Consider the following 21,864-nt stretch of genomic DNA (forward strand, 5'->3'; position numbering starts at 1 on the left):
TCTTGGAATGGTGGCACGACCCTGGAGTTCTTCTCCCCTTTCCTGTGGAGAGCGCCTCCTCTTGAGATGCGACGGGAACGCCGGGAATTCTTTCCCTACGAAACGGGGAAAGGATCCCTCATCTCGAGCTAGGAGGCGGAAACGGGGCTCCCCTGGATGTGTGCGGGACCCCACGTGCTTCCTCTCGAGTGGAGACGGGTATGTCGGGGAACTTCTTGAGTTGCAGCAAGGGTGTGAAGGACCCTTTGGAAGTTCCAGTGGTTAGATGTGATTGGCCTCGAGAAGCCTCAGCGGAAATGGGCCTCATCTCGCCTGGAGGGCAAAACCTCCTGGATTTTCTCGAGTTGCGGCAGCTGCTCTCGACTTACGATGGGGACCTCAGGGACTGGCTCTGGTGGCCTCAGGAAAGGCCAGTCCCCATGCGAGTTCCTCGTGGGCTTCTCGGGATTCATCTGCCCTCGATGCCGGGGCCTAAGACCTTGTGTGGATTCGGGGCCGGAACCTGAGGATTCCTCTCCAGTGCTGACATGGATCTTGGGGTACTTCTGGAGTCCCCCCAGGGGAAACAGTCCTCGTCTCGAATGCGGGCATGCACTTGCGCTTTCCTCCAGACGGGAGCAGCAGTGTCACGCAGTCTGCCGCGTGGATCAAAGGATCTATTGTTTTCCCTCGAGTCTTTCCCACGAGGCTTTCACACAGGGCTGTCCCACGTGCACACTTGGTGGGAGTCGAACTTCGGCTTGAACGTCAAGGCAGTGCAGGGAAAACAGGTTCCTCTTGTAATGGACTGACAAATCTGGGGGACTCTTGGAATGGTGGCACGACCCTGGAGTTCCTCTCGCCTTTCCTGTGTAGAGCGCCTCCTCTTGAGATGCGACGGGAACGCCGGGAATTCTTTCCCTACGAAACAGGGAAAGGATCCCTCATCTCGAGCTAGGAGGCGGAAACGGGGCTCCCCTGGATGTGTGCGGGACCCACGTGCTTCCTCTCGAGTGCAGACGGGTATGTCGGGGAACTTCTTGAGTTGCAGCAAGGGTGTGAAGGACCCTTTGGAAGTTCCAGTGGTTAGACGTGATTGGCCTCGAGAAGCCTCAGCGGAAATGGGCCTCATCTCGCCTGGAGGGCAAAACCTCCTGGATTTTGTCGAGTTGCGGCAGGTGCTCTCGACTTACGACGGGTACCTCAGGGACCCGCTCTGGTGGCCTCAGGAAAGGCCAGTCCCCATGCGAGTTCCTCGGGGTCCTCTCGGGATTCCTCTCCTGTCGATGCCGGGGCCGAAGACCTTGTGTGGAGTCGGGGCCGGAACCTGAGGATTCCTCTCCAGTGCTGACATGGATCTTGGGGTACTTCTGGAGTCTCCCCAGGGGAGTCAGTCCTCGTCTCGAATGCGGGCATGCACTTGCGCTTTCCTCCAGAGCGGTAGCAGCAGTGTCACGCAGTCCGCCGCGTGGATCAAAGGATCTATGGTTTTCCCTCGAGTCTTTCCCACGAGGCTTTCCCACGCGGCTTTCCCACAGGGCTGTCCCACGTGCACACGTGGTAGGAGTCGATCCTCGGCTTGAATGTGAAGGCAGTGCAGGGAAAACAGGTTCCTCTGGAATGGACTGACACATCTGGGGGACTCTTGGAATGCTGGCACGACCCTGGAGTTCCTCTCGCCTTTCCTGTGGAGAGCGCCTCCTCTTGAGATGCGCCGAGAACGCAGGGAATTCTTTCCCTAGGAAACAGGGAAAGGATCCCTCATCTCGAGCTAGGAGGCGGATACGGGCCTCCCCTGGATGTGTGCGGGACACCACGTGCTTCCTCTCGAGTGGAGACGGGTATGTCGGGGAACTTCTTGAGTTGCAGCAAGGGTGTGAAGGACCCTTTGGAAGTTCCAGTGGTTAGACGTGATTAGCCTCGAGAAGCCTCAGCGGAAATGGGCGTCATCTCGCCTGGAGGCCAAAACCTCCTGGATTTTCTCGAGTTGCGGCAGGTGCTCTCGACTTACGACGGGGACCTCAGGGACCCGCTCTGGTGGCCTCAGGAAAGGCCAGTCCCCATGCGAGTTCATCGGGGGCCTCTCGGGATTCCTCTCCCTTCGATGCCGGGGCCTAAGACCTTGTGTGGAGTCGGGGCCGGAACCTGAGGATTCCTCTCCAGTGCTGACATGGATCTTGGGGTACTTCTGGAGTCTCCCCAGGGGAGTCAGTCCTCGTCTCGAATGCGGGCATGCACTTGCGTTTTCCTCCAGAGCGGTAGCAGTAGTGTCACGCAGTCCGCCGCGTGGATCAAAGGATCTATGGTTTTCCCTCGAGTCTTTCCCACGAGGCTTTCCAACGAGGCTTTCCCACAGGGCTGTCCCACGTGCACACGTGGTGGGAGTCGATCCTCGGCTTGAACGTCAAGGCAGTGCAGGGAAAACAGGTTCCTCTGGAATGGACTGACACATCTGGGGGACTCTTGGAATGGTGGCACGACCCTGGAGTTCCTCTCGCCTTTCCTGTGGAGAGCGCCTCCTCTTGAGATGCGACGGGAACTCCGGGAATTCTTTCCCTACGAAACAGGGAAAGGATCCCTCATCTCGAGCTAGGAGGCGGAAACGGGGCTCCCCTGGATGTGTGCGGGACACCACGTGCTTCCTCTCGAGTGGAGAAGGGTATGTCGGGGAACTTCTTGAGTTTCAGCAAGGGTGTGAAGGACCCTTTGGAAGTTCCATTGGTTAGATGTGATTGGCCTCGAGAAGCCTCAGCGCAAATGGGCCTCATCTCGCCTGGAGGGCAAAACCTCCTGGATTTTCTCGAGTTGCGGCAGGTGCTCTCGACTTACGACGGGGACCTCAGGGACCCGCTCTGGTGGCCTCAGGAAAGGCCAGTCCCCATGCGAGTTCCTCGGGGGCCTCTCGGGATTCCTCTCCCGTCCATGCCGGGGCCTAAGACCTTGTGTGGAGTCGGGGCCGGAACCTGAGGATTCCTCTCCAGTGCTGACATGGATCTTGGGGTACTTCTGGAGTCTCCCCAGAAGAGTCAGTCCTCGTCTCGAATGCGGGCATGCACTTGCGCTTTCCTCCAGAGCCGTAGCAGCAGTGTCACGCAGTTCGCCGCATGGATCAAAGGATCTATGGTTTTCCCTCGAGTCTTTCCCACGAGGCTTTCCCACGAGGCTTTCCCACAGGGCTGTCCCACGTGCACACGTGGTGGGAGTCGATCGTCGGCTTGAACGTCAAGGCAGTGCAGGGAAAACAGGTTCCTCTGGAATGGACTGACACATCTGGGGGACTCTTGGAATGGTGGCATGACCCTGGAGTTCCTCTCGCCTTTCCTGTGGAGAGCGCCTCCTCTTGAGATGCGACGGGAACGCCGGGATTCTTCCCTACGAAACAGGGAAAGGATCCCTCATCTCGAGCTAGGAGGCGGAAACGGGGCTCCCCTGGATGTGTGCGGGACGCCACGTGCTTCCTCTGGAGTGGAGATGGGTATGTCGGGAAACTTCTTGAGTTGCAGCAAGGGTGTGAAGGACCCTTTGGAAGTTCCAGTGGTTAGATATGATTGGCCTCGAGAAGCCTCAGCGAAAATGGGCCTCATCTCTCCTGGAGGGCAAAACCTCCTGGATTTTCTGGAGTTGCGGCAGGTGCTCTCGACTTACGACGGGGACTTCAGGGAACCGCTCTGGTGGCCTCAGGAAAGGCCAGTCCCCATGCGAGTTCCTCGGGGGCTTCTCGGGATTCCTCTCCCGACGATGCCGGGGCCTAAGACCTTGTGTGGAGTCGGGGCCGGAACCTGAGGATTCCTCTCCAGTGCTGACATGGATCTTGGGGTACTTCTGGAGTCTCCCCAGGGGAGTCAGTCCTCGTGTCGAATGCGGGCATGCACTTGCGCTTTCCTCCAGAGCCGTAGCAGCAGTGTCACGCAGTCCTCCGCGGGGATCAAAGGATCTATGGTTTTCCCTCGAGTCTTTCCTACGAGGCTTTCCCACGAGGCTTTCCCACAGGGCTGTCCCACGTGCACACGTGGTGGGAGTCGATCCTCGGCTTGAACGTCAAGGCAGTGCAGGGAAAACAGGTTCCTCTGGAATGGACTGACACATCTGGGGGACTCTTGGAATGGTGGCACGACCCTGGAGTTCCTCTCGCCTTTCCTGTGGAGAGCGCCTCCTCTTGAGATGCGACGGGAACGCCGGGAATTCTTTCCCTACGAAACAGGGAAAGGATCCCTCATCTCGAGCTAGGAGGCGGAAACGGGGCTCCCCTTGATGTGTGCGGGACACCACGTGCTTCCTCTCGAGTGCAGACTTGTATGTCGGGGAACTTCTTGAGTTGCAGAAAGGGTGTGAAGGACCCTTTGGAAGTTCCAGTGGTTAGATGTGATTGGCCTCGAGATGCCTCAGCGGAAATGGGCCTCATCTCGCCTGGAGGGCAAAACCTCCTGGATTTTCTCGAGTTGCGGCAGGTGCTCTCGACTTACGACGGGGACCTCAGGGACCCGCTTGGTGGCCTCAGGAAAGGCCAGTCCCCATGCGAGTTCCTCGGGGGCCTCTCGGGATTCCTCTCCCGTCGATGCCGGGGCCTAAGACCTTGTGTGAAGTCGGGGCCGGAACCTGAGAATTCCTCTCCAGTGCTGACATGGATCTTGGGGTACTTCTGGAGTCTCCCCAGGGGAGTCAGTTCTCGTCTCGAATGCGGGCATGCACTTGCGCTTTCCTCCAGAGCGGTAGCAGCAGTGTCACGCAGTCCGCCGCGTGGATCAAAGGATCTATGGTTTTCCCTCGAGTCTTTCCCAAGAGGCTTTCCCACGAGGCTTTCCCACAGGGCTGTCCCACGTGCACACGTGGTGGGAGTCGATCCTCGGCTTGAACGTCAAGGCAATGCAGGGAAAACAGGTTCCTCTGGAATGGACTGACACATCTGGGGGTCTCTTGGAATGGTGGCACGACCCTGGAGTTCTTCTCCCCTTTCCTGTGGAGAGCGCCTCCTCTTGAGATGCGACGGGAACGCCGGGAATTCTTTCCCTACGAAACGGGGAAAGGATCCCTCATCTCGAGCTAGGAGGCGGAAACGGGGCTCCCCTGGATGTGTGCGGGACCCCACGTGCTTCCTCTCGAGTGGAGACGGGTATGTCGGGGAACTTCTTGAGTTGCAGCAAGGGTGTGAAGGACCCTTTGGAAGTTCCAGTGGTTAGATGTGATTGGCCTCGAGAAGCCTCAGCGGAAATGGGCCTCATCTCGCCTGGAGGGCAAAACCTCCTGGATTTTCTCGAGTTGCGGCAGCTGCTCTCGACTTACGATGGGGACCTCAGGGACTGGCTCTGGTGGCCTCAGGAAAGGCCAGTCCCCATGCGAGTTCCTCGTGGGCTTCTCGGGATTCATCTGCCCTCGATGCCGGGGCCTAAGACCTTGTGTGGATTCGGGGCCGGAACCTGAGGATTCCTCTCCAGTGCTGACATGGATCTTGGGGTACTTCTGGAGTCCCCCCAGGGGAAACAGTCCTCGTCTCGAATGCGGGCATGCACTTGCGCTTTCCTCCAGACGGGAGCAGCAGTGTCACGCAGTCTGCCGCGTGGATCAAAGGATCTATTGTTTTCCCTCGAGTCTTTCCCACGAGGCTTTCACACAGGGCTGTCCCACGTGCACACTTGGTGGGAGTCGAACTTCGGCTTGAACGTCAAGGCAGTGCAGGGAAAACAGGTTCCTCTTGTAATGGACTGACAAATCTGGGGGACTCTTGGAATGGTGGCACGACCCTGGAGTTCCTCTCGCCTTTCCTGTGTAGAGCGCCTCCTCTTGAGATGCGACGGGAACGCCGGGAATTCTTTCCCTACGAAACAGGGAAAGGATCCCTCATCTCGAGCTAGGAGGCGGAAACGGGGCTCCCCTGGATGTGTGCGGGACCCACGTGCTTCCTCTCGAGTGCAGACGGGTATGTCGGGGAACTTCTTGAGTTGCAGCAAGGGTGTGAAGGACCCTTTGGAAGTTCCAGTGGTTAGACGTGATTGGCCTCGAGAAGCCTCAGCGGAAATGGGCCTCATCTCGCCTGGAGGGCAAAACCTCCTGGATTTTGTCGAGTTGCGGCAGGTGCTCTCGACTTACGACGGGTACCTCAGGGACCCGCTCTGGTGGCCTCAGGAAAGGCCAGTCCCCATGCGAGTTCCTCGGGGTCCTCTCGGGATTCCTCTCCTGTCGATGCCGGGGCCGAAGACCTTGTGTGGAGTCGGGGCCGGAACCTGAGGATTCCTCTCCAGTGCTGACATGGATCTTGGGGTACTTCTGGAGTCTCCCCAGGGGAGTCAGTCCTCGTCTCGAATGCGGGCATGCACTTGCGCTTTCCTCCAGAGCGGTAGCAGCAGTGTCACGCAGTCCGCCGCGTGGATCAAAGGATCTATGGTTTTCCCTCGAGTCTTTCCCACGAGGCTTTCCCACGCGGCTTTCCCACAGGGCTGTCCCACGTGCACACGTGGTAGGAGTCGATCCTCGGCTTGAATGTGAAGGCAGTGCAGGGAAAACAGGTTCCTCTGGAATGGACTGACACATCTGGGGGACTCTTGGAATGCTGGCACGACCCTGGAGTTCCTCTCGCCTTTCCTGTGGAGAGCGCCTCCTCTTGAGATGCGCCGAGAACGCAGGGAATTCTTTCCCTAGGAAACAGGGAAAGGATCCCTCATCTCGAGCTAGGAGGCGGATACGGGCCTCCCCTGGATGTGTGCGGGACACCACGTGCTTCCTCTCGAGTGGAGACGGGTATGTCGGGGAACTTCTTGAGTTGCAGCAAGGGTGTGAAGGACCCTTTGGAAGTTCCAGTGGTTAGACGTGATTGGCCTCGAGAAGCCTCAGCGGAAATGGGCGTCATCTCGCCTGGAGGCCAAAACCTCCTGGATTTTCTCGAGTTGCGGCAGGTGCTCTCGACTTACGACGGGGACCTCAGGGACCCGCTCTGGTGGCCTCAGGAAAGGCCAGTCCCCATGCGAGTTCATCGGGGGCCTCTCGGGATTCCTCTCCCTTCGATGCCGGGGCCTAAGACCTTGTGTGGAGTCGGGGCCGGAACCTGAGGATTCCTCTCCAGTGCTGACATGGATCTTGGGGTACTTCTGGAGTCTCCCCAGAAGAGTCAGTCCTCGTCTCGAATGCGGGCATGCACTTGCGCTTTCCTCCAGAGCGGTAGCAGCAGTGTCACGCAGTCCTCCGCGTGGATCAAAGGATCTATGGTTTTCCCTCGAGTCTTTCCCACGAGGCTTTCCCACGAGGCTTTCCCACAGGGCTGTCCCACGTGCACACGTGGTGGGAGTCGATCCTCGGCTTGAACGTCAAGGCAGTGCAGGGAAAACAGGTTCCTCTGGAATGGACTGACACATCTGGGGGACTCTTGGAATGGTGTCTCGACCCTGGAGTTCCTCTCCCCTTTCCTGTGGAGAGCGCCTCCTCTTGAGATGCGACGCGAACGCCGGGAATTCTTTCCCTACGAAACAGGGAAAGGATCCCTCATCTCGAGCTAGGAGGCGGAAACGGGGCTCCCCTGGATGTGTGCGGGACACGACGTGCTTCCTCTCGAGTGGAGACGGGTATGTCGGGGAACTTCTTGAGTTGCAGCTAGGGTGTGAAGGACCCTTTGGAAGTTCCAGTGGTTAGATGTGATTGGCTTCGAGAAGCCTCAGCGGAAATGGGCCTCATCTCGCCTGGAGGGCAAAACCTCCTGGATTTTCTCGAGTTGCGGCAGGTGCTCTCGACTTACGACGGGGACTTCAGGGACCCGCTCTGGTGGCCTCAGGAAAGGCCAGTCCCCATGCGAGTTCCTCGGGGGCCTCTCGGGATTCCTCTCCCGTCGATGCCGGGGCCTAAGACCTTGTGTGGAGTCGGGGCCGGAACCTGAGGTTTCCTTCCAGTGCTGACATGGATCTTGGGGTACTTCTGGAGTCTCCCCAGGGGAGTCAGTCCTCGTCTCGAATGTGGGCATGCACTTGCGCTTTCCTCCAGAGCGGTAGTAGCAGTGTCACGCAGTCCGCCGCGTGGATCAAAGGATCTATGGTTTTCCCTCGAGTCTTTCCCACGAGGCTTTCCCACGAGGCTTTCCCACAGGGCTGTCCCACGTGCCCACGTGGTGGGAGTCGATCCTCGGCTTGAACGTCAAGGCAGTGCAGGGAAAACAGGTTCCTCTGGAATGTACTGACACATCTGGGGGACTCTTGGAATGGTGTCTCGACCCTGGAGTTCCTCTCGCCTTTCCTGTGGAGAGCGCCTCCTCTTGAGATGCGACGGGAACGCCGGGAATTCTTTCCCTACGAAAGAGGGAAAGGATCCCTCATCTCGAGCTAGGAGGCGAAACGGGGCTCCCCTGGATGTGTGCGGGACCCCACGTGCTTCCTTTCGAGTGGAGACGGGAATGTCGGGGAACTTCTTGAGTTGCAGCAATGGTGTGAAGGACCCTTTGGAAGTTCCACTGGTTAGATGTGATTGGCCTCGAGAAGCCTCAGCGGAAATGGGCCTCATCTCGCCTGGAGGGCAAAACCTCCTGGATTTTCTCGAGTTGTGGCAGGTGCTCTCGACTTACGACGGGGACCTCAGGGACCCGCTCTGGTGGCCTCAGGAAAGGCCAGTCCGCATGCGAGTTCCTCGGGGGCGTCTCGGGATTCCTCTCCCGTCGATGCCGGGGCCTAAGACCTTGTGTGGAGTCGGGGCCGGAACCTGAGGATTCCTCTCCAGTGCTGACATGGATCTTGGGGTACTTCTGGAGTCTCCCCAGAAGAGTCAGTCCTCGTCTCGAATGCGGGCATGCACTTGCGCTTTCCTCCAGAGCGGTAGCAGCAGTGTCACGCAGTCCTCCGCGTGGATCAAAGGATCTATGGTTTTCCCTCGAGTCTTTCCCACGAGGCTTTCCCACGAGGCTTTCCCACAGGGCTGTCCCACGTGCACACGTGGTGGGAGTCGATCCTCGGCTTGAACGTCAAGGCAGTGCAGGGAAAACAGGTTCCTCTGGAATGGACTGACACATCTGGGGGACTCTTGGAATGGTGGCACGACCCTGGAGTTCCTCTCGCCTTTCCTGTGGAGAGCGCCTCCTCTTGAGATGCGACGGGAACGCCGGGAATTCTTTCCCTACGAAACAGGGAAAGGATCCCTCATCTCGAGCTAGGAGACGGAAACGGGGCTCCCCTGGATGTGTGCGGGACACCACATGCTTCCTCTCGAGTGGAGACGGGTATGTCGGGGAACTTCTTGAGTTGCATCAATGGTGTGAAGGACCCTTTGGAAGTTCCAGTGGTTAGACGTGATTGGCGTCGAGAAGCCTCAGCGGAAATGGGCCTCATCTCTCCTGGAGGGCAAAACCTCCTGGATTTTCTCAAGTTGCGGCAGGTGCTCTCGACGTACGACGGGGACCTCAGGGACCCGCTCTGGTGGCCTCAGGAAAGGCCAGTCCCCATGCGAGTTCCTCGGGGGCCTCTCGGGATTCCTCTCCCGTCGATGCCGGGGCCTAAGACCTTGTGTGGAGTCGGGGCCGGAAACTGAGGATTCCTCTCCAGTGCTGACATGGATCTTGGGGTAGTTCTGGAGTCTCCCCAGGGGAGTCAGTCCTCGTCTCGAATGCAGGCATGCACTTGCGCTTTCCTCCAGAGCGGTAGCAGTAGTGTCACGCAGTCCGCCGCGTGGATCAAAGGATCTATGGTTTTCCCTTGAGTCTTTCCCACGAGGCTTTCCCACGAGGCTTTCCCACAGGGCTGTCCCACGTGCACACGTGGTGGGAGTCGATCCTCGGCTTGAACGTCAAGGCAGTGCAGGGAAAACAGGTTCCTCTGGAATGGAATGACACATCAGGGGGACTCTTGGAATGGTGTCACGACCCTGGAGTTCCTCTCGCCTTTCCTGTGGAGAGCGCCTCCTCTTGAGATGCGACGGGAACGCCGGGAATTCTTTCCCTACGAAACAGGGAAAGGATCCCTCATCTCGAACTAGGAGGCGGAAACGGGGCTCCCCTGGATGTGTGCGGGACACCACGTGCTTCCTCTCGAGTGGAGACGGGTATGTCGGGGAACTTCTTGAGTTGCAGCAATGGTGTGAAGGACCCTTTGGAAGTTCCAGTAGTTAGATGTGATTGGCCTCGAGAAGCCTCAGCGGAAATGGACCTCATCTCGCCTGGAGGGCAAAACCTCCTGGATTTTCTCGAGTTGCGGCAGGTGCTCTCGACTTACGACGGGGACCTCAGGGACCCGCTCTGGTGGCCTCAGGAAAGGCCAGTCCCCATGCGAGTTCCTCGGGGGCGTCTCGGGATTCCTCTCCCGTCGATGCCGGGGCCTAAGACCTTGTGTGGAGTCGGGGCCGGAACCTGAGGATTCCTCTCCAGTGCTGACATGGATCTTGGGGTACTTCTGGAGTCTCCCCAGGGGAGTCAGTCCTCGTCTCAAATGCGGGCATGCACTTGCGCTTTCCTCCAGAGCGGTAGCAGCAGTGTCACGCAGTCCGCCGCGTGGATCAAAGGATCTATGGTTTTCCCTCGAGTCTTTCCCACGAGGCTTTCCCACGAGGCTTTCCCACAGGGCTGTCCCACGTGCACACGTGGTGGGAGTCGATCATCGGCTTGAACGTCAAGGCAGTGCAGGGAAAACAGGTTCCTCTGGAATGGACTGACACATCTGGGGGACTCTTGGAATGGTGGCACGACCCTGGAGTTCCTCTCGCCTTTCCTGTGGAGAGCGCCTCCTCTTGAGATGCGACGGGAACGCCGGGAATTCTTTCCCTACGAAACAGGGAAAGGATCCCTCATCTCGAGCTAGGAGGCGGAAACGGGGCTCCCCTGGATGTGTGCGGGACACGACGTGCTTCCTCTCGAGTGGAGACGGGTATGTCGGGGAACTTCTTGAGTTGCAGCTAGGGTGTGAAGGACCCTTTGGAAGTTCCAGTGGTTAGATGTGATTGGCCTTGAGAAGCCTCAGCGGAAATGGGCCTCATCTCGCCTGGAGGGCAAAACCTCCTGGATTTTCTCGAGTTGCGGCAGGTGCTCTCGACTTACGACGGGGACCTCAGGGACCCGCTCTGGTGGCCTCAGGAAAGGCCAGTCCCCATGCGAGTTCCTCGGGGGCCTCTCGGGATTCCTCTCCCGTCGATGCCGGGGCCTAAGACCTTGTGTGGAGTCGGGGCCGGAACCTGAGGATTCCTCTCCAGTGCTGACATGGATCTTGGGGTACTTCTGGAGTCTCCCCAGGGGAGTCAGTCCTCGTCTCGAATGCGGGCATGCACTTGCGCTTTCCTCCAGAGCGGTAGCAACAGTGTCACTCAGTCAGTCGCGTGGATCAAAGGATCTATGGTTTTCCCTCGAGTCTTTCCCACGAGGCTTTCCCACGAGGCTTTCCCACAGGGCTGTCCCACGTGCACACGTGGTGGATGTCGATCCTCGGCTTGAACGTCAAGGCAGTGCAGGGAAAACAGGTTCCTCTGGAATGGACTGACACATCTTGGGGACTCTTGGAATGGTGTCTCGACCCTGGAGTTCCTCTCGCCTTTCCTGTGGAGAGCGCCTCCTCTTGAGATGCGACGGGAACGCCGGGAATTCTTTCCCTACGAAACAGGGAAAGGATCCCTCATCTCGAGCTAGGAGGCGGAAACGGGGCTCCCCTGGATGTGTGCGGGACCCCACGTGCTTCCTCTCGAGTGGAGACGGGTATGTCGGGGAACTTCTTGAGTTGCAGCAATGGTGTGAAGGACCCTTTGGAAGTTCCAGTGGTTAGATGTGATTGGCTTCGAGAAGCCTCAGCGGAAATGGGCCTCATCTCGCCTGGAGGGGAAAACCTCCTGGATTTTCTCGAGTTGCGGCAGGTGCTCTCGACTTACGACGGGGACCTCAGGGACCCGCTCTGGTGGCCTCAGGAAAGGCCAGTCCCCATGCGAGTTCCTCGGGGGCCTCTCGGGATTCCTCTCCCGTCTATGCCGGGGCCTAAGACCTTGTGTGGAGTCGGGGCCGGAACCTGAGGATTCCTCTCCAGTGCTGACATGGATCTTGGGGTACTTCTGGGGTCTCCCCAGGGGAGTCAGTCCTCGTCTCGAATGCGGGCATGCACTTGCGCTTTCCTCCAGAGCGGTAGCAGCAGTGTCACGCAGTCCGCCGCGTGGATCAAAGGATCTATGGTTTTCCCTCGAGTCTTTCCCACGAGGCTTTCCCACGAGGCTTTCCCACAGGGCTGTCCCACGTGCACACGTGGTGGGAGTCGATCCTCGGCTTGAACGTCAAGGCAGTGCAGGGAAAACAGGTTCCTCTGGAATGGAATGACATATCTGGGGGACTCTTGGAATGGTGTCACGACCCTGGAGTTCCTCTCGCCTTTACTGTGGAGAGCGCCTCCTCTTGAGATGCGACGGGAACGCCGGGAATTCTTTCCCTACGAAACAGGGAAAGGATCCCTCATCTCGAGCTTGGAGGCGGAAACGGGGCTCCCCTGGATGTGTGCGGGACACCACGTGCTTCCTCTCGAGTGCAGACGGGTATGTCGGGGAACTTCTTGAGTTGCAGCAAGGGTGTGAAGGACCCTTTGGAAGTTCCAGTGGTTAGATGTGATTGGCCTCGAGAAGCCTCAGCGGAAATGGGCCTCATCTCGCCTGGAGGGCAAAACCTCCTGGATTTTCTCGAGTTGCGGCAGGTGCTCTCGACTTACGACGGGGACTTCAGGGACCCGCTCTGGTGGCCTCAGGAAAGGCCAGTCCCCATGCGAGTTCCTCGGGGGCCTCTCGGGATTCCTCTCCCGTCGATGCCGGGGCCTAAGACCTTGTGTGGAGTCGGGGCCGGAACCTGAGGTTTCCTCTCCAGTGCTGACATGGATCTTGGGGTACTTCTGGAGTCTACCCAGGGGAGTCAGTCCTCGTCTCGAATGTGGGCATGCACTTGCGCTTTCCTCCAGAGCGGTAGTAGCAGTGTCACGCAGTCCGCCGCGTGGATCAAAGGATCTGTGGTTTTCCCTCGAGTCTTTCCCACGAGGCTATCCCACGAGGCTTTCCCACAGGGCTGTCCCACGTGCACACGTGGTGGGAGTCGATCCTCGGCTTGAACGTCAAGGCAGTGCAGGGAAAACAGGTTCCTCTGGAATGGACTGACACATCTGGGGGACTCTTGGAATGGTGTCTCGACCCTGGAGTTCCTCTCGCCTTTCCTGTGGAGAGCGCCTCCTCTTGAGATGCGACGGGAACGCCGGGAATTCTTTCCCTACGAAACAGGGAAAGGATCCCTCATCTCGAGCTAGGAGGCGAAACGGGGCTCCCCTGGATGTGTGCGGGACACCACGTGCTTCCTCTCGAGTGGAGACGGGTATGTCGGGGAACTTCTTGAGTTGCAGCAATGGTGTGAAGGACCCTTTGGAAGTTCCAGTGGTTAGATGTGATTGGCCTCGAGAAGCCTCAGCGGAAATGGGCCTCATCTCGCCTGGAGGGCAAAACCTCCTGGATTTTCTCGAGTTGCGGCAGGTGCTCTCGACTTACGACGGGGACCTCAGGGAACCGCTCTGGTGGCCTCAGGAAAGGCCAGTCCCCATGCGAGTTCCTCGGGGGCGTCTTGGGATTCCTCTCCCGTCGATGCCGGGGCCTAAGACCTTGTGTGGATTCGGGGCCGGAACCTGAGGATTCCTCTCCAGTGCTGACATGGATCTTGGGGTACTTCTGGAGTCTCCCCAGGGGAGTCAGTCCTCGTCTCCAATGCGGGCATGCTCTTGCGCTTTCCTCCAGAGCGGTAGCAGCAGTGTCACGCAGTCCGCCGCGTGGATCAAAGGATCTATGGTTTTCCCTCGAGTCTTTCCCACGAGGCTTTCCCACGAGGCTTTCCCACAGGGCTGTCCCACGTGCACACGTGGTGGGAGTCGATCCTCGGCTTGAACGTCAAGGCAGTGCAGGGAAAAAAGGTTCCTCTGGAATGGACTGACACATCTGGGGGACTCTTGGATTGGTGTCACCACCCTGGAGTTCCTCTCGCCTTTCCTGTGGAGAGCGCCTCCTCTTGAGATGCGACGGGAACGCCGGGAATTCTTTCCCTACGAAACAGGGAAAGGATCCCTCATCTCGAGCTAAGAGGCGGAAACCGGGCTCCCCTGGATGTGTGCGGGAAACCACGTGCTTCCTCTCGAGTGCAGACGGGTATGTCGGGGAACTTCTTGAGTTGCAGCAAGGGTGTGAAGGACCCTTTGGAAGTTCCAGTGGTTAGATGTGATTGGCCTCGAGAAGCCTCAGCGGAAATGGGCCTCATCTCGCCTGGAGGGCAAAACCTCCTGGATTTTCTCGAGTTGCGGCAGGTGCTCTTGACTTACGACGGGGACCTCAGGGACCCGCTCTGGTGGCCTCAGGAAAGGCCAGTCCCCACGCGAGTTCCTCGGGGGCGTCTCGGGATTCCTCTCCCGTCGATGCCGGGGCCTAAGACCTTGTGTGGAGTCGGGGCCGGAACCTGAGGATTCCTCTCCAGTGCAGACATGGATCTTGGGGTACTTCTGGAGTCTTCCCAGGGGAGTCAGTCCTCGTCTCGAATGCGGGCATGCACTGGCACTTTCCTCCAGAGCGGTAGCAGCAGTGTCACGCAGTCCGCCGCGTGGATCAAAGGATCTATGGTTTTCCCTCGAGTCTTTCCCACGAGGCTTTCCCACGAGGCTTTCCCACAGGGCTGTCCCACGTGCACACGTGGTGGGAGTAGATCCTCAGCTTGAACGTCAAGGCAGTGCAGGGAAAACAGGTTCCTCTGGAATGGACTGACACATCTGGGGGACTCTTGAAATGGTGGCATGACCCTGGACTTCCTCTCTCCTTTCCTGTGGAGAGCGCCTCCTCTTGAGATGCGACGGGAACGCCGGGAATTCTTTCCCCACGAAACAGGGAAAGGATCCCTCATCTCGAGCTAGGAGGCGGAAACGGGGCTCCCCTGGATGTGTGTGGGACACCACGTGCTTCCTCTCGAGTGGAGACGTGTATGTCGGGGAACATCTTGAGTTGCAGCAAGGGTGTGAAAGACCCTTTGGAAATTCCAGTGGTTAGATGTGATTGGCCTCGAGAAGCCTCAGCGGAAATGGGCCTCATCTCGCCTGGAGGGCAAAACCTCCTGGATTTTCTCGAGTTGCGGCAGGTGCTCTCGACTTACGACGGGGACCTCAGGGACCCGCTCTGCTGGCCTCAGGAAAGGCCAGTCCCCATGCGAGTTCCTCGGGGGCCTCTCGGGGTTCCTCTCTCGTCGATGCCGGGGCCTAAGACCTTGTGTGGAGTCGGGGCCGGAACCTGAGGATTCCTCTCCAGTGCTGACATGGATCTTGGGGTACGACTGGAGTCTCACCAGGGGAGTCAGTCCTCGTCTCGAATGCGGGCATGCACTTGCGCTTTCCTCCAGAGCGGTAGCAGCAGTGTCACGCAGTCCGCCGCGTGGATCAAAGGATCTATGGTTTTCCCTTGAGTCTTTCCCACGAGGCTTTCCCACGAGGCTTTCCCACAGGGCTGTCCCACGTGCACACGTGGTGGGACTCGATCCTCGGCTTGAACGTCAAGGCAGTGCAGGGAAAACAGGTTCCTCTGGAATGGACTGACACATCTGGGTGACTCTTTGAATGGTGGCACGACCCTGGAGTTCCTCTCGCCTTTCCTGTGGAGAGCGCCTCCTCTTGAGATGCGACGGGAATGCCGGGAATTCTTTCCCTACGAAACAGGGAAAGGATCCCACATCTCGAGCTAGGAGGCGGAAACGGGGCTCCCCTGGATGTGTGCGGGACACCACGTGCTTCCTCTCGAGTGGAGACGGGTATGTTGGGGAACTTCTTGAGTTGCAGCAAGGGTGTGAAGGACCCGTTGGAAGTTCCAGTGGTTAGACGTGATTGGCCTCGAGAAGCCTCAGCGGAAATGGGCCTCATCTCGCCTGGAGGGCAAAACCTCCTGGATTTTCTCGAGTTGCGGCAGGTGCTCTCGACTTACGACGGGGACCTCAGGGACCCGCTCTGGTGGCCTCAGGAAAGGCCAGTCCCCATGCGAGTTCCTCGGGGGCCTCTCGGGATTCCTCTCCCGTCGATGCCGGGGCCTAAGACCTTGTGTGGAGTCGGGGCCGGAACCTGAGGATTCCTCTCCAGTGCTGACATGGATCTTGGGGTACTTCTGGAGTCTCCCCAGGGGAGTCAGTCCTCGTCTCGAATGCGGGCATGCACTTGCGCTTTCCTCCAGAGCGGTAGCAGCAGTGTCACGCAGTCCGCCGCGTGGATCAAAGGATCTATGGTTTTCCCTCGAGTCTTTCCCACGAGGCTTTCCCACGAGGCTTTCCCACAGGGCTGTCCCATGTGCACACGTGGTGGGAGTCGATCCTCGGCTTGAACGTCAAGGCAGTGCAGGGAAAACAGGTTCCTCTGGAATGGACTGACACATCTGGGGGACTCTTGGAATGGTGTCACGACCCTGGAGTTCCTCTCGCCTTTCCTGTGGAGAGCCCCTCCTCTTGAGATGCGACTGGAACGCCGGGAATTCTTTCCCTACGAAACAGGGAAAGGATCCCTCATCTCGAGCTAGGAGGCGGGAACGGGGCTCCCCTGGATGTGTGCGGGACACCACGTGCTTCCTCTCGAGTGCAGACGGGTATGTCGGGGAACTTCTTGAGTTGCAGCAAGGGTGTGAAGGACCCTTTGGAAGTTCCAGTGGTTAGACGTGATTGGCCTCGAGAAGCCTCAGCGGAAATGGGCCTCATCTCGCCTGGAGGGCAAAACCTCCTGGATTTTCTCGAGTTGCGGCAGGTGCTCTCGACTTACGACGGGGACCTCAGGGACCCGCTCTGGTGGCCTCAGGAAAGGCCAGTCCCCATGCGAGTTCCTCGGGGGCCTCTCGGGATTGCTCTCCCGTCGATGCCCGGGCCTAAGACCTTGTGTGGAGTCGGGGCCGGAACCTGAGGATTCCTCTCCAGTGCTGACATGGATCTTGGGGTACTTCTGGAGCCTCCCCAGGGAAGTCAGTCCTCGTCTCGAATGCGGGCATGCACTTGCGCTTTCCTCCAGAGCGGTAGCAGCAGTGTCACGCAGTCCGCCGCGTGGATCAAAGGATCTATGGTTTTCCCTCGAGTCTTTCCCACGAGGCTTTCCCACGAGGCTTTCCCACAGGGCTGTCCCACGTGCACACGTGGTGGGACTCGATCCTCGGCTTGAACGTCAAGGCAGTGCAGGGAAAACAGGTTCCTCTGGAATGGACTGACACATCTGGGGGACTCTTGGAATGGTGGCATGACCCTGGAGTTCCTCTCGCCTTTCCTGTGGAGAGCGCCTCCTCTTGAGATGCGACGGGAACGCCGGGAATTCTTTCCCTACGAAACAGGGAAAGGATCCCTCATCTCGAGCTAGGAGGCAGAAACGGGGCTCCCCTGGATGTGTGCGGGACCCCACGTGCTTCCTCTCGAGTGGAGACGGGTATGTCGGGGAACTTCTTGAGTTGCAGCAAGGGTGTGAAGGACCCTTTGGAAGTTCCAGTGGTTAGATGTGATTGGCCTCGAGAAGCCTCAGCGGAAATGGGCCTCATCTCGCCTGGAGGGCAAAACCTCCTGGATTTTCTCGAGTTGCGGCAGGTGCTCTCGACTTACGACGGGGACCTCAGGGACCCGCTCTGGTGGCCTCAGGAAAGGCCAGTCCCCATGCGAGGTCCTCTGGGGCTCTCGGGATTCCTCTCCCGTCGATGCCGGGGCCTAAGACCTTGTGTGGAGGTGGGGCCGGAACCTGAGGATTCCTCTCCAGTGCTGACATGGATCTTGGGGTACTTCTGGAGTCTCCCCAGGGGAGTCAGTCCTCGTCTCAAATGCGGGCATGCACTTGCGCTTTCCTCCAGAGCGGTAGCAGCAGTGTCACGCAGTCCGCCGCGTGGATCAAAGGATCTATGGTTTTCCCTCGAGTCTTTCCCACGAGGCTTTCCCACGAGGCTTTCCCACAGGGCTGTCCCACGTGCACACGTGGTGGGACTCGATCCTCGGCTTGAACGTCAAGGCAGTGCAGGGAAAACAGGTTCCTCTGGAATGGACTGACACATCTGGGGGACTCTTGGAATGGTGTCACGACCCTGGAGTTCCTCTCGCCTTTCCTGTGGAGAGCGCCTCCTCTTGAGATGCGACGGGAACGCCGGGAATTCTTTCCCTACGAAACAGGGAAAGGATCCCTCATCTCGAGCTAGGAGGCGGAAACGGGGCTCCCCTGGATGTTTGCGGGACACCACGTGCTTCCTCTCGAGTGGAGACGGGTATGTGGGGGAACTTCTTGAGTTGCAGTAAGGGTGTGAAGGACCCTTTGGAAGTTCCAGTGGTTAGACGTGATTGGCCTCGAGAAGCCTCAGCGGAAATGGGCCTCATCTCGCCTGGTGGGCAAAACCTCCTGGATTTTCTTGAGTTGCGGCAGGTGCTCTCGACTTACGACGGGGACCTCAGGGACCCGCTCTGGTGGCGTCAGGAAAGGCCAGTCCCCATGCGAGTTCCTCGGGGGCCTCTCGGGATTGCTCTCCCGTCGATGCCGGGGCCTAAGACCTTGTGTGGAGTCGGGGCCGGAACCTGAGGATTCCTCTCCAGTGCTGACATGGATCTTGGGGTACTTCTGGAGTCTCCCCAGGGGAGTCAGTCCTCGTCTCGAATGCGGGCATGCACTTGCGCTTTCCTCCAGAGCGGTAGCAGCAGTGTCACGCAGTCCGCCGCGTGGATCAAAGGATCTATGGTTTTCCCTCGAGTCTTTCCCACGAGGCTTTCCCACGAGGCTTTCCCACAGGGCTGTCCCACGTGCACACGTGGTGGGACTCGATCCTCGGCTTGAACGTCAAGGCAGTGCAGGGAAAACAGGTTCCTCTGGAATGGACTGACACATCTGGGGGACTCTTGGAATGGTGGCATGACCCTGGAGTTCCTCTCGCCTTTCCTGTGGAGAGCGCCTCCTCTTAAGATGCGACGGGAACGCCGGGAATTCTTTCCCCACGAAACAGGGAAAGGATCCCTCATCTCGAGCTAGGAGGCAGAAACCGGGCTCCCCTGGATGTGTGCGGGACCCCACGTGCTTCCTCTCGAGTGGAGACGGGTATGTCGGGGAACTTCTTGAGTTGCAGCAAGGGTGTGAAGGACCGTTTGGAAGTTCCAGTGGTTAGATGTGATTGGCCTCGAGAAGCCTCAGCGGAAATGGGCCTCATCTCGCCTGGAGGGCAAAACCTCCTGGATTTTCTCGAGTTGCGGCAGGTGCTCTCGACTTACGACGGGGACCTCAGGGACCCGCTCTGGTGGCCTCAGGAAAGGCCAGTCCCCATGCGAGTTCCTCGGGGGCCTCTCGGGATTCCTCTCCCGTCGATGCCGGGGCCTAACACCTTGTGTGGAGTCGGGGCCGGAACCTGAGGATTCCTCTCCAGTGCTGACATGGATCTTGGGGTACTTCTGGAGTCTCCCCAGGGGAGTCAGTCCTCGTCTCGAATGCGGGCATGCACTTGCGCTTTCCTCCAGAGCGGTAGCAGCAGTGTCACTCAGTCCGCCGCGTGGATCAAAGGATCTATGGTTTTCCCTCGAGTCTTTCCCACGAGGCTTTCCCACGAGGCTTTCCCACAGGGCTGTCCCACGTGCACACGTGGTGGGAGTAGATCCTCAGCTTGAACGTCAAGGCAGTGCAGGGAAAACAGGTTCCTCTGGAATGGACTGACACATCTGGGGGACTCTTGAAATGGTGGCATGACCCTGGACTTCCTCTCTCCTTTCCTGTGGAGAGCGCCTCCTCTTGAGATGCGACGGGAACGCCGGGAATTCTTTCCCCACGAAACAGGGAAAGGATCCCTCATCTCGAGCTAGGAGGCGGAAACGGGGCTCCCCTGGATGTGTGTGGGACACCACGTGCTTCCTCTCGAGTGGAGACGTGTATGTCGGGGAACATCTTGAGTTGCAGCAAGGGTGTGAAAGACCCTTTGGAAATTCCAGTGGTTAGATGTGATTGGCCTCGAGAAGCCTCAGCGGAAATGGGCCTCATCTCGCCTGGAGGGCAAAACCTCCTGGATTTTCTCGAGTTGCGGCAGGTGCTCTCGACTTACGACGGGGACCTCAGGGACCCGCTCTGGTGGCCTCAGGAAAGGCCAGTCCCCATGCGAGTTCCTCGGGGGCCTCTCGGGGTTCCTCTCCCGTCGATGCCGGGGCCTAAGACCTTGTGTGGAGTCGGGGCCGGAACCTGAGGATTCCTCTCCAGTGCTGACATGGATCTTGGGGTACGACTGGAGTCTCACCAGGGGAGTCAGTCCTCGTCTCGAATGCGGGCATGCACTTGCGCTTTCCTCCAGAGCGGTAGCAGCAGTGTCACGCAGTCCGCCGCGTGGATCAAAGGATCTATGGTTTTCCCTTGAGTCTTTCCCACGAGGCTTTCCCACGAGGCTTTCCCACAGGGATGTCCCACGTGCACACGTGGTGGGACTCGATCCTCGGCTTGAACGTCAAGGCAGTGCAGGGAAAACAGGTTCCTCTGGAATGGACTGACACATCTGGGTGACTCTTTGAATGGTGGCACGACCCTGGAGTTCCTCTCGCCTTTCCTGTGGAGAGCGCCTCCTCTTGAGATGCGACGGGAATGCCGTGAATTCTTTCCCTACGAAACAGGGAAAGGATCCCTCATCTCGAGCTAGGAGGCGGAAACGGGGCTCCCCTGGATGTGTGCGGGACACCACGTGCTTCCTCTCGAGTGGAGACGGGTATGTTGGGGAACTTCTTGAGTTGCAGCAAGGGTGTGAAGGACCCGTTGGAAGTTCCAGTGGTTAGACGTGATTGGCCTCGAGAAGCCTCAGCGGAAATGGGCCTCATCTCGCCTGGAGGGCAAAACCTCCTGGATTTTCTCGAGTTGCGGCAGGTGCTCTCGACTTACGACGGGGACCTCAGGGACCCGCTCTGGTGGCCTCAGGAAAGGCCAGTCCCCATGCGAGTTCCTCGGGGGCCTCTCGGGATTCCTCTCCCGTCGATGCCGGGGCCTAAGACCTTGTGTGGAGTCGGGGCCGGAACCTGAGGATTCCTCTCCAGTGCTGACATGGATCTTGGGGTACTTCTGGAGTCTCCCCAGGGGAGTCAGTCCTCGTCTCGAATGCGGGCATGCACTTGCGCTTTCCTCCAGAGCGGTAGCAGCAGTGTCACGCAGTCCGCCGCGTGGATCAAAGGATCTATGGTTTTCCCTCGAGTCTTTCCCACGAGGCTTTCCCACTAGGCTTTCCCACAGGGCTGTCCCATGTGCACACGTGGTGGGAGTCGATCCTCGGCTTGAACGTCAAGGCAGTGCAGGGAAAACAGGTTCCTCTGGAATGGACTGACACATCTGGGGGACTCTTGGAATGGTGTCACGACCCTGAAGTTCCTCTCGCCTTTCCTGTGGAGAGCCCCTCCTCTTGAGATGCGACTGGAACGCCGGGAATTCTTTCCCTACGAAACAGGGAAAGGATCCCTCATCTCGAGCTAGGAGGCGGGAACGGGGCTCCCCTGGATGTGTGCGGGACACCACGTGCTTCCTCTCGAGTGCAGACGGGTATGTCGGGGAACTTCTTGAGTTGCAGCAAGGGTGTGAAGGACAGTTTGGAAGTTCCATTGGTTAGACGTGATTGGCCTCGAGAAGCCTCAGCGGAAATGGGCCTCATCTCGCCTGGAGGGCAAAACCTCCTGGATTTTCTCGAGTTGCGGCAGGTGCTCTCGACTTACGACGGGGACCTCAGGGACCCGCTCTGGTGGCCTCAGGAAAGGCCAGTCCCCATGCGAGTTCCTCGGGGGCCTCTCGGGATTGCTCTCCCGTCGAGGCCCGGGCCTAAGACCTTGTGTGGAGTCGGGGCCGGAACCTGAGGATTCCTCTCCAGTGCTGACATGGATCTTGGGGTACTTCTGGAGTCTCCCCAGGGGAGTCAGTCCTCGTCTCGAATGCGGGCATGCACTTGCGCTTTCTTCCAGAGCGGTAGCAGCAGTGTCAC

This window comes from Ovis canadensis, chromosome 20, assembly GCF_042477335.2.
Source record: "Ovis canadensis isolate MfBH-ARS-UI-01 breed Bighorn chromosome 20, ARS-UI_OviCan_v2, whole genome shotgun sequence".
In the NCBI taxonomy this organism is placed as follows: Eukaryota; Metazoa; Chordata; class Mammalia; order Artiodactyla; family Bovidae; genus Ovis; species Ovis canadensis.